This window comes from Vulpes vulpes, chromosome 1 (assembly GCF_048418805.1).
Source record: "Vulpes vulpes isolate BD-2025 chromosome 1, VulVul3, whole genome shotgun sequence".
Classification (NCBI taxonomy): domain Eukaryota; kingdom Metazoa; phylum Chordata; class Mammalia; order Carnivora; family Canidae; genus Vulpes; species Vulpes vulpes.
In genome coordinates, this window is record NC_132780.1 from 11,590,549 (window position 1) to 11,599,793 (window position 9,245).

The 9,245-nt window shown below is 38.1% G+C and overlaps 1 pseudogene; it reads right to left on the reverse strand.

Moving 5' to 3' along the window:
- Positions 1-3,800: 3,800 nt before the first annotated feature.
- On the reverse strand, positions 3,801-4,529 carry LOC112931546 (zinc finger CCHC domain-containing protein 17 pseudogene; annotated as a pseudogene).
- Positions 4,530-9,245: the final 4,716 nt, after the last annotated feature.

A 9,245-nucleotide genomic window follows, 5' to 3' on the forward strand; every position in this document is an offset into this window, starting at 1 on the left:
ACTACAGCCTATCTCCCCAATGGATTAAAACTAAAAACTCTGTACAAAATACAAAGAGCAACTACCTGAGGACTTTGAAAAGCAAATAATATCAGGCAGATTAAGGAGAGAAATAAAAACTTGAAGATCGATTCATATGGCATGGTGAATTTCCTTTTATTATTCATTTTCCCCCTTCTTTTGTCTCCTGGCTTTGAACTGATGGTTGGCCAAACTGGGAAATAGCCTGGGAACAGAGAGGCAAAAATACTGAGAGAAATTTATCTTCTGACCAGAGCACTAGAAAAGAGGGCACTTGTGACTCTGAGAGGATTGAAGGGGAGCCCCCTTTTATTGATTCCCCTCTCTCCCATTTCTTGGTGCCTTCCCAAGGATAGCACCAGAGGTGGAACTACACTGATGTCAGTGCATATGAAATCCCAAGTTAAAACCCATTTCTCCAAATGCAGGAACTGAGAAAACAGCTTTTGTTATGTAGAGTGTGGGGAGGAATGGTCATTATGTATCTAACTTTCTTTCATCACTGTAACCCAAGGGTGGCCTGGTTAGTACAGAAGTATGTGATAGAGTGGGAGGCTAAAACTATGAGAGAATCTCATCTTTTGGGTCAAAAAAAAAACTTGGAAAGAGGGCCCTTAGGGTCTAAAGTGGGAGAGAAGATTCAGAAGAGGTCATCGCTAAAGAAGGAGATACACTGGTTCTGTGAATGAACTGATAGAATTTTCAGGCTCACCCCTAAGCTGCACATTCACAACATACATATCCAAAGAAATATAGAAAAGACATTGTTCAGCATTCAACTAATTTCTGGGGTGCCTGGGTGGTTTAGTCAGTCAATCTGATTTCTACTCAGGTCATGCTCTCAGGGTCCTGGGTTCAAGACAGTGTCAGGCTCAGCACTCAGCAGAGAATCTGCTTATCCCACTTCCCCTCCTTCTGCAGCTCCCTCTGCTCATCTTCTCTCTGTCTCTTTCTCAAATAAATAAAATCTTAAAAACCTCAACTAATTTCTGAATGGCTCAATGAATGATAGACCCAAACAATATATCCAAGGATTTAGAAATAACACATACAAAAAATGAAGTATAATTTGTGATTTGAATCTAACCCAGTTGATTGCCTGCTAAAACAAACAAACAAAAAAATCAACATACTCCAGAGATTGTAATAGGAACCACGGTTTCATACTGTTATATTAAAAATGTCCAGTATACAATCCAGAATTACTTGATACACAGAACCCAGAAATATCTGATCACCTTCAAGAGAAAAGATGCCAACCCCTAAATACTTCAGATATTTGAAATCCAAGGCAAAGATTATTTTGTTACAATAAAGCAGATATTATAACCATTCTTCATGAAGTATAGGTAAACACTCTTGAAATGAATGGAAATATAAACGGTCTCGAGAGAAGTAGAAATTATAAAAACAACCAAATTTTATTTTATTTGTTTTTTAAAATATTTTATTTATTTATTCATGAGAGGCAGAGAGAGAGAGAGGCAGAGACAGGCAGAGGGAGAAGCAGGCTCCATGCAGGGAGCCCGACATGGGACTTGATCCCAGAACTCCAGGACCACACCCTGGGCCAAAGGCAGGTGCCAAACCATTGAGCCACCCAGGGATCCCCAAATTGAAATTTTAGAACTTCAAAACTGCAATAACTTAAATTTAAAGATTCAACCAAGGGGCATAAAAGCAGAGTACAGAAGAAAAAGGCAGCTCAATAAATTTTAAAAGTGATCAGTAGGAAATATCCAGTCTGAAGTAGGGAAAGAAAAATTAGAAAAGACTCCACTAGCACCTGGGTGGCTCATTTGGTTAAGTGTCTGCCTTCAGCTCAAGTCATGATCCCAGGATCCTGGGATTGAGCCCTGGATCAGGCTTGCTGCTCAGCAGGGAGTCTGCTTCTCCCTTTCCCACTGCCCCTCCCTCCAGCTTGTACTCTCTCTTTCTCAAATAAATAAAATATTTTAAGAAAATAGAAAAACTCCACTGAGCCTCAGCAATCTTTGGGCCACTATCAAAAAGCCTAGTATTTGTGTCATGTCATTGGAATTCCAGAAGGAGAGAAGAAAGAGGAATAAGAAATTTTGGAGAAATAATAGTTGAAAACTCCAATTTGGTAAAAGACATGCATTTTTCAGATTAAAAAACCTCAATAAAACCCAAACATGTTGGAATGCCTGGGTGGCTCAATGGTTGAGCATCTGCCTTTGTTTGGTTCAGATCATGATCCTGGGGTCCTGGGATTGAGTCCCATATCAGGCTCCCCTTAGGAAGCCTGCTTCTCCCTCTGCCTGTGTCTCTGCCTCTCTCTGTGTGTCTCTCATGAATAAATAAATAAAATCTTTATTATTTTTTTAAAGATTTTATTTATTTATTCATCAGAGACACACAGAGAGAAACAGAGACACAGGGACAGAGAGAAGCAGGCTCCATGCAAGAAGCCTGATATGGGACTTGATCCCAGAACTCTGGGATCACGCCCTGAGCCAAAGGCAGATGCTCAACTGCTGAGCCACCCAGGCGTCCCTAAATAAAATCTTAAAAAAAAAAAAGTGTTAAAAAACAAAGAAAATTACCAGACTTAACATAGTTAAACTGTAAAAGACCAAGTAAAAATTTTAAATGCTTAAAAGTGTGTAGAAAAAAATTACGCTTTAAAAACCTTTGGACAACAATGTTTCACATCACTGCATATTTCTGATTAGAAACCATGTATGTGAGAGGACAATGAAACAACATCTTAAATGTGCAGAAAGAGATGAATTGTCAATCCAGGAAAACAACTAAAAAATGAAGACAAAAATAGACATTTTCAGATGAAAACTAAGAGAATTTATCACAGCAGACCTACTCTAAAAGAAAGGTTGAGAAATGATCACAGATGAAAAATCTCAGGAAGAAAAGCAGAGCAATAGAAATGGTAAATATTTAACTATATATAATACAGTATTTCCCCTTTTATTCCCCTTTTAAGTTCTTTAACATATGCATGATGGTTGAATAAAAGATCATAATGTTGTCTGGTATGATTTTTCAATGTATATAGATATAATACATATGACCATTATAACATAAAGGGGGATGACGAAAGGACCTAGATAGTTGTAAGGCTTCTGTGTTTTTATTGTTTGTTTTTTTGTTTTTGTTTTTGTCTTAGTGCCAGGAATTTAAGCAGAGACCCAAGGTAAAATCAATTGATCTACACAGTAGTAAATATAAAGTAAAGCAATGATCTTGGCTTGAGCTATCTGGTTCAGTGGTCTGGCAAAATGTCACACACAAGCTTGGTTGCTGCAAACAATGGTTTTCTCACTGTCACTTGTAGCATTGTAGAATCATACTAGAGGGAATGGAAAAAGTGAGCACCACTTCTTACCATGTTCTCCCTCACCCTCCTGGTCTCCCTTGGCCTCTGTGTTGGATCCTGCAGAGATCACTCACCAATCAGGCCAGGAAAGACCCAGCAGGGAGAGGCCAATCTGTCCTCCAACTATGGCCACACTTGCCTCCACAGCAGTATCTGTGGCTATAGCGTGGGCCCCTGTGCAGGAATCTGGCTCTGGCAATGGCAGCTGGAGAGGGTAATAGGACCTGTGGCTGAATGAAGGCAGTTGAGTGAATGAATGAATGGGTGAGCAGCAGGGGTCACTTGCAAAGAGACCAAGAATGGTAAGTTAAACACTCATTCGGGCAGATGCTTTTGACATCTAACTCCCAAACCTGTCTGCTGCATGAGGGAGCCATCTCTCTTGGGTGAGAAGTCAGTGGGGTGGGAGGCTATATTCTCACTAAGTCTTTGCAGGAGCCAGGGCTTCTAGGCACAAGGCTCCAGATTTTTTCCTTCTCTCAACTACCCCCTCTACTCTCACTCTCACTTCTTGTGCTCCTCCTGCGCCTCCTCCTCTCCTCTCCCTCTTCTTCTCCTCCACCCCCTCCTTTGCTGCCTTGCTGTCTTTTGATGTGTGTTGACTGTGTCATTCTCATAGTCTTAGCTGCCAGAGTCAGATGACTTCCTTTTTCTGTGCTTCTTTTTCTTCTTTTCCTTCTTTTTCTAGAATCCCTCATGGGGTCAAGCTTCTCAAACTCTGCTGACTTTGCCTCTTCCTCTCTTCCTCATTAGATATTAGAGAATATCTGGTCCCTCCTGGTTGCATAAAATAATCCTTTTTATTTTTTACAGCCACACTTCTTGCAGGTAGTGTTCAGGAGAGCCTTGAGGGTGATCTGCCCAGTGTAATCCTGGAAGGACTGCCCCCACCTCTCTTCTTGCTTAGTGATAACATTGTTGGGGCTCAGGTTTTTTCTAGTCCCTTGATTGAGGATATCTTCTCATTTTTCATCCCTTGATAAATAAGCTTCACCCACACTTTGTCTCCAACATCTGCTATCTCAGAGAGCTTTTCCGTGTGACAGGATGACATGTGAGTTTGATGGCCCAGAGCTTGCTTCTGACAGTGTGGGATTTTGATAAAGGCTCCATAGTCTGTCACCATAGCAACCTGTCCTTGGAAAATAGTGTAGAGAGCAGGCAAGTTCTCAATAGTCTTGGGTCTTCCTGAATTTATCCTTAATGTTCTATGGCTTCTATTTATCTTCTGCTAAAGGTAATTCAACCTTACCTTTAAGGTTCCGGGTCAACTCCAGGTCTCCCAAGACTTCTGTGATTTTTGTCAATTCATAAAATATTAACTTGAAAAGTTACATACATGTATTTATCTGTACATATATATACATACATACATATGTATATAAAGTTTCCCAGAGCAACACTAAAACAAATAGAAAATAAAAAACCAAACCAAAATAGTAAAGCTAAAAAGACATATAAATAAAAATGAAACACTCAATGGGGATCCCTGGGTGGCTCAGCGGTTTAGCGCCTGCCTTTGGCCCAGGGCGCGATCCTGGAGTCCCGGGATCTAGTCCCATGTCGGGCTCCTGGCATGGAGCCTGCTTCTCCCTCTCCCTCTGCCTGTGTCTAGGCCTCTGTCTGTCTATGTCTATCATAAATAAATAAAATCTTTTAAAAAAATGAAACACTCAAAAGTATAGAAACAATTCAAAAGAAGACAGAAAATGTGAAACATAGGAACAGAAAAAAGCAAACAAAATAATAAAATGGTAACCTAAATCAAACCATATCAATAATTAAATGTAAACTCTAAACACACTGAATAAAGACAATGTTTATCATACTGTTTACAAAAACGTGACCCAACTATATACTATCTTCAGGAAAATCACTTTAAATATAATGATATAGAGAGATTGAAAATCAAATGATAAAAAACATGCACATAAAGACATGAATCAGAAAATAGCTGAAGCAAGTGTTGCCATGAATGTGGAAAAGTGGAACTTGGGCAGCCCGGGTGGCTCAGTGGCTTAGCGCGCCTTCGGTCCCAGGTGTGGTCCTAGAGACCCGGGATCAAGTCCCATGTCAGGCTCCCTGCATGGTATGGAGCCTGCTTCTCCCTCTGCCTGTGTCTGTGCCTCTCTCTCTCTCTCTCTCTTTCTGTGTCTCATGAATAAATAAATATTTTTTTTAAAGTGGAACTCTTGTGCATGTAGAAATGGAAAATGGTACTGCTTCTGTGGAAAATGGGATGGCAATTCCTCAAAAATTAAACATAAACTTACAATTTGATTAATCAATTCCACTTCTGGGTATATAAACAAAAGAACTGAAAGCAGGGACTCAAACAGATATTTGTACACCAATGTTCATAGCAACATTATTCACAGCAGCCTATAAAGGTGGAAATAACCCCAAATGTCCATCAACGGATGAATGGATAAACAAATTGTGGTAAATACATACAATAGAATATTATTCAGCCTTTAAAAGGAATGAAATTCTGACACATGCTAAAATATAGATGAATCTTGAAGTCCTTATGCTAAATGAAGTAGGCCAGACACAAAAGGACAGATGTTGTACGATTCCACTTATATGAGGTACTTATTATAGTCAAATCAGTAGAGAATGCATAACAGTGTTTTCCATGAGCTAGGGGGAGGGAGGATGGAAAGTTACTGTTGTTGTTCTTAATATTTTATTTATTCATGAGAGATGCAGAGAGAGAGGCAGAGACACAAGCAGAGGGAGAAGCAGGCTTCCTGCAGGGAGCCAATGTGGGACTGGATCCCAGGACCCCGGGATCACAACCTGAGCCAAAGGCAGATGCTCAACCACTGAGCCACCTAGGTACCCCGGAAAATTATTGTTTAATGAGCATAGGTTTTTTATGAGATGATAAAAAAGTTGAAGATCTATAGTAGTGCTGGTTGCACAACAGTGTGAATACACTTAAAACTATTGAATGGATGAATAGTAGGAACACTTGGGTGGCTCAGTTGGTTAAATGTCTGACTCTTAATTTCAGCCACGTTGGGCTCTGCACTGACTGTGGAGCCTGCTTAATATTCTCCTTCTCCCTCTCCCTCTTACCCATCCTGATCTCTTTCAAAAATAAAAAAAGTAAATAGTAAATTTTATGCTATATATATTTTACCACAATAAAAATATAAATGATGTGATTACATTAATATCAGACAATCTAGACTATAGAATGAGGAAAATTAGTAGGGATAAAGTTGGATATTATACAATTATAGAGAATCCACTAAGAAGACCTTATAATCCCAAATATGTTTTATTTAACAAAATAGCTACAAGATATATGAAGCAAAACTGATCAAAATTGAAAGGAGAAATAGATAAGTACATAATTAGAAATTGAAAGTAAAAGTAACACTAGCATTTTTAAAAATGAAATATTCCTAAAAAGCAGTCTCTTCAACAAATGGTGATGGGAAAATTGGACAGTCACATGTAGAAGAATGAAACTGCACCATTTTCTTACACTATACACAAAAAGAAACTAAAAATGGATGAAAGACCTAAATGTTACATAGGAATCTATCAAAATCCTAGAGGATTTTGACCTCTATGACCATGGCTGTAGCAACTTCTTGCTAGATATGACCCCAAAGGCAAGGGAAACAAAGCAAAAATGAACTATTGAGACTTCATCAGAATAAAAAACTTTTGCACAGCAAAGGAAACAATCAACAAAACTAAAAGGCAACCTACAGAATAGGAGAAGACAATTTGCAAATGGCATATCTAAAAAAGGGCTAGTATCCAAAATCTATAAAGAACTTATCAAACTCAACACCCAAAAAACAAATAATCCAGTCAAGAAATGGGCAGAAGACATGAACAGACATTTCTCCAAAGAAGACATACAAATGGCTAACAGACACATGAAAAAATGCTCAACATCACTCATCATCAGGGAAATACAAATCAAAACTACAATGAGAAGCCACCTCACACATGTCAGAATGCCTAAAATTAACAACACAGGAAACAACAGCTGTTGAAGAGGATGCAGAGAAAGGGGAACTCTCCTACACTGTTGGTGGGAATGCCAACTGCTGCAACCGCTATATAAAACAGTATGGAGGTTCCTCAAACTTAAAAACAGAACTACCCTATGACCCAGCAATTACGCTACTAGGTATTTATCCAAAGGATACAAAAATTGTGAATTGAAAGGGTACATGCACCCCAATATCTATAGCAGCAATGTCCACAATAACCAAAATATAGAAAAAGCCCAGATGTCCATTGACAGATGAATGGATAAAGAAGATGTGGTATACATGTATAATGGAATATTAGCCATAAAAAGAATGAAATCTTACCATTTGCCATGATGTCAATGGATCTAGAAGGTATTGTGCTAAGCAAGATAAATCAGTCAGAGAAAGACTATGATTCCACTCATAGGTAGAATTTAAAAAACAAAACAGATGAACAAAAGGGAATGGAAGGAAAAAATAATACAAAAAAAAAAGAGAGGGAGACAAACCATAAAAGACTCTTAACATAGGAAACAAATTGAAGGTTGTGGGAGGGGAGGTGGATGGTGGCATGGAGTAGGTGGATGATGGGCATTAAGGAGAGTACTTGATGTAATGAGCACCAGGTGTTAAATGGAACTGAAGAATCATTAAATTCTACCCCTGACACTAATACTCTGTATGTTACCTAAGTTGAATTTAAATAAAAATTTTAAATGAAATATTCATATGTAATTATGTAGCTACTCTGCCCATAAGGGGGGAGCATAACTCCTCATTTTCTCATTTTGGGGTACACAGTGACTACCCTTCCAAAGAGTGCAATATGGAATGGGAGAAAGAAGAGAAACTTTATAATGGAGAAACCTGACAAACCCTACCTCATCTGGATGATCAAGGTCAACATCAATAGTCACAAATCATATTGATCATGCATCTTTACTATGATGTGATAATGAGGCATTTTCTTCTGTGATAGGCTGAAATTAAAAAAAAAAAAACCTGCCAACCAAGACAAGGATATCCTTCAGAAATGAAAGAGAAATGACTTTCCCTCACAAGTGAAAACTGAAGAACTTCATCACCAGTAGACCTGCCTTACAAAATGATAAAAAGAGTTCTTCAAGCTGAAATAAAATGATGCTAACTAGTAACATACGAAAACATATGACAATATACAACATACTGGTAAAGGTAAATGTACAGTCAAATTAAGAATATTCTAATACTTTAGCATGGTGATGTGTTAACCACTTAACTATTGTATAAAGATTAAAAAACAACATAAAAATAAATGTAGCTACTATAATATGTTAATACAAAATACAAGAAGAGCTAAATTGTGACATTAAAACACAAAAGTGGGGGGGTGGTTTTGAGTTTTTGGATGTGATCAAAGCTAAGTTGTTATCAGCCTAAAATAGACTGTTCTAAGATGTTTTATGTAAGCCTGCTAATAACCACAAAGCAAAAGTCTATAGTTGGTTCTCAGAAGATAAATGGAAAGGAATCAGAACATACCACTATAGAAAATCACCAATTCTCTAAATAATGTAGCAAGAAAGGAATGGCACACTACAAAATAGCCAGAAAAAAATAAAATGGCATAGTAAGTCCTTATTCTATCAATAATTATCTGAATTATATAATCAGAAAGCTTAGAGAGGCCAAATGGATTTTTTAAATGACCAAGCAATATGCTGTGTAGGAGACTCACTTTAGCTTTAAGAACACATGTAGGATCAAAATGAATGGCTGGAAAAAGATATTCCATTCAAGTGGAATCCAAAAGAGCAGGGATAGCTATACTAATATCAGACAAAATAGACTTTAAGCCAAAATGGGAACAAGAGATAAATAAG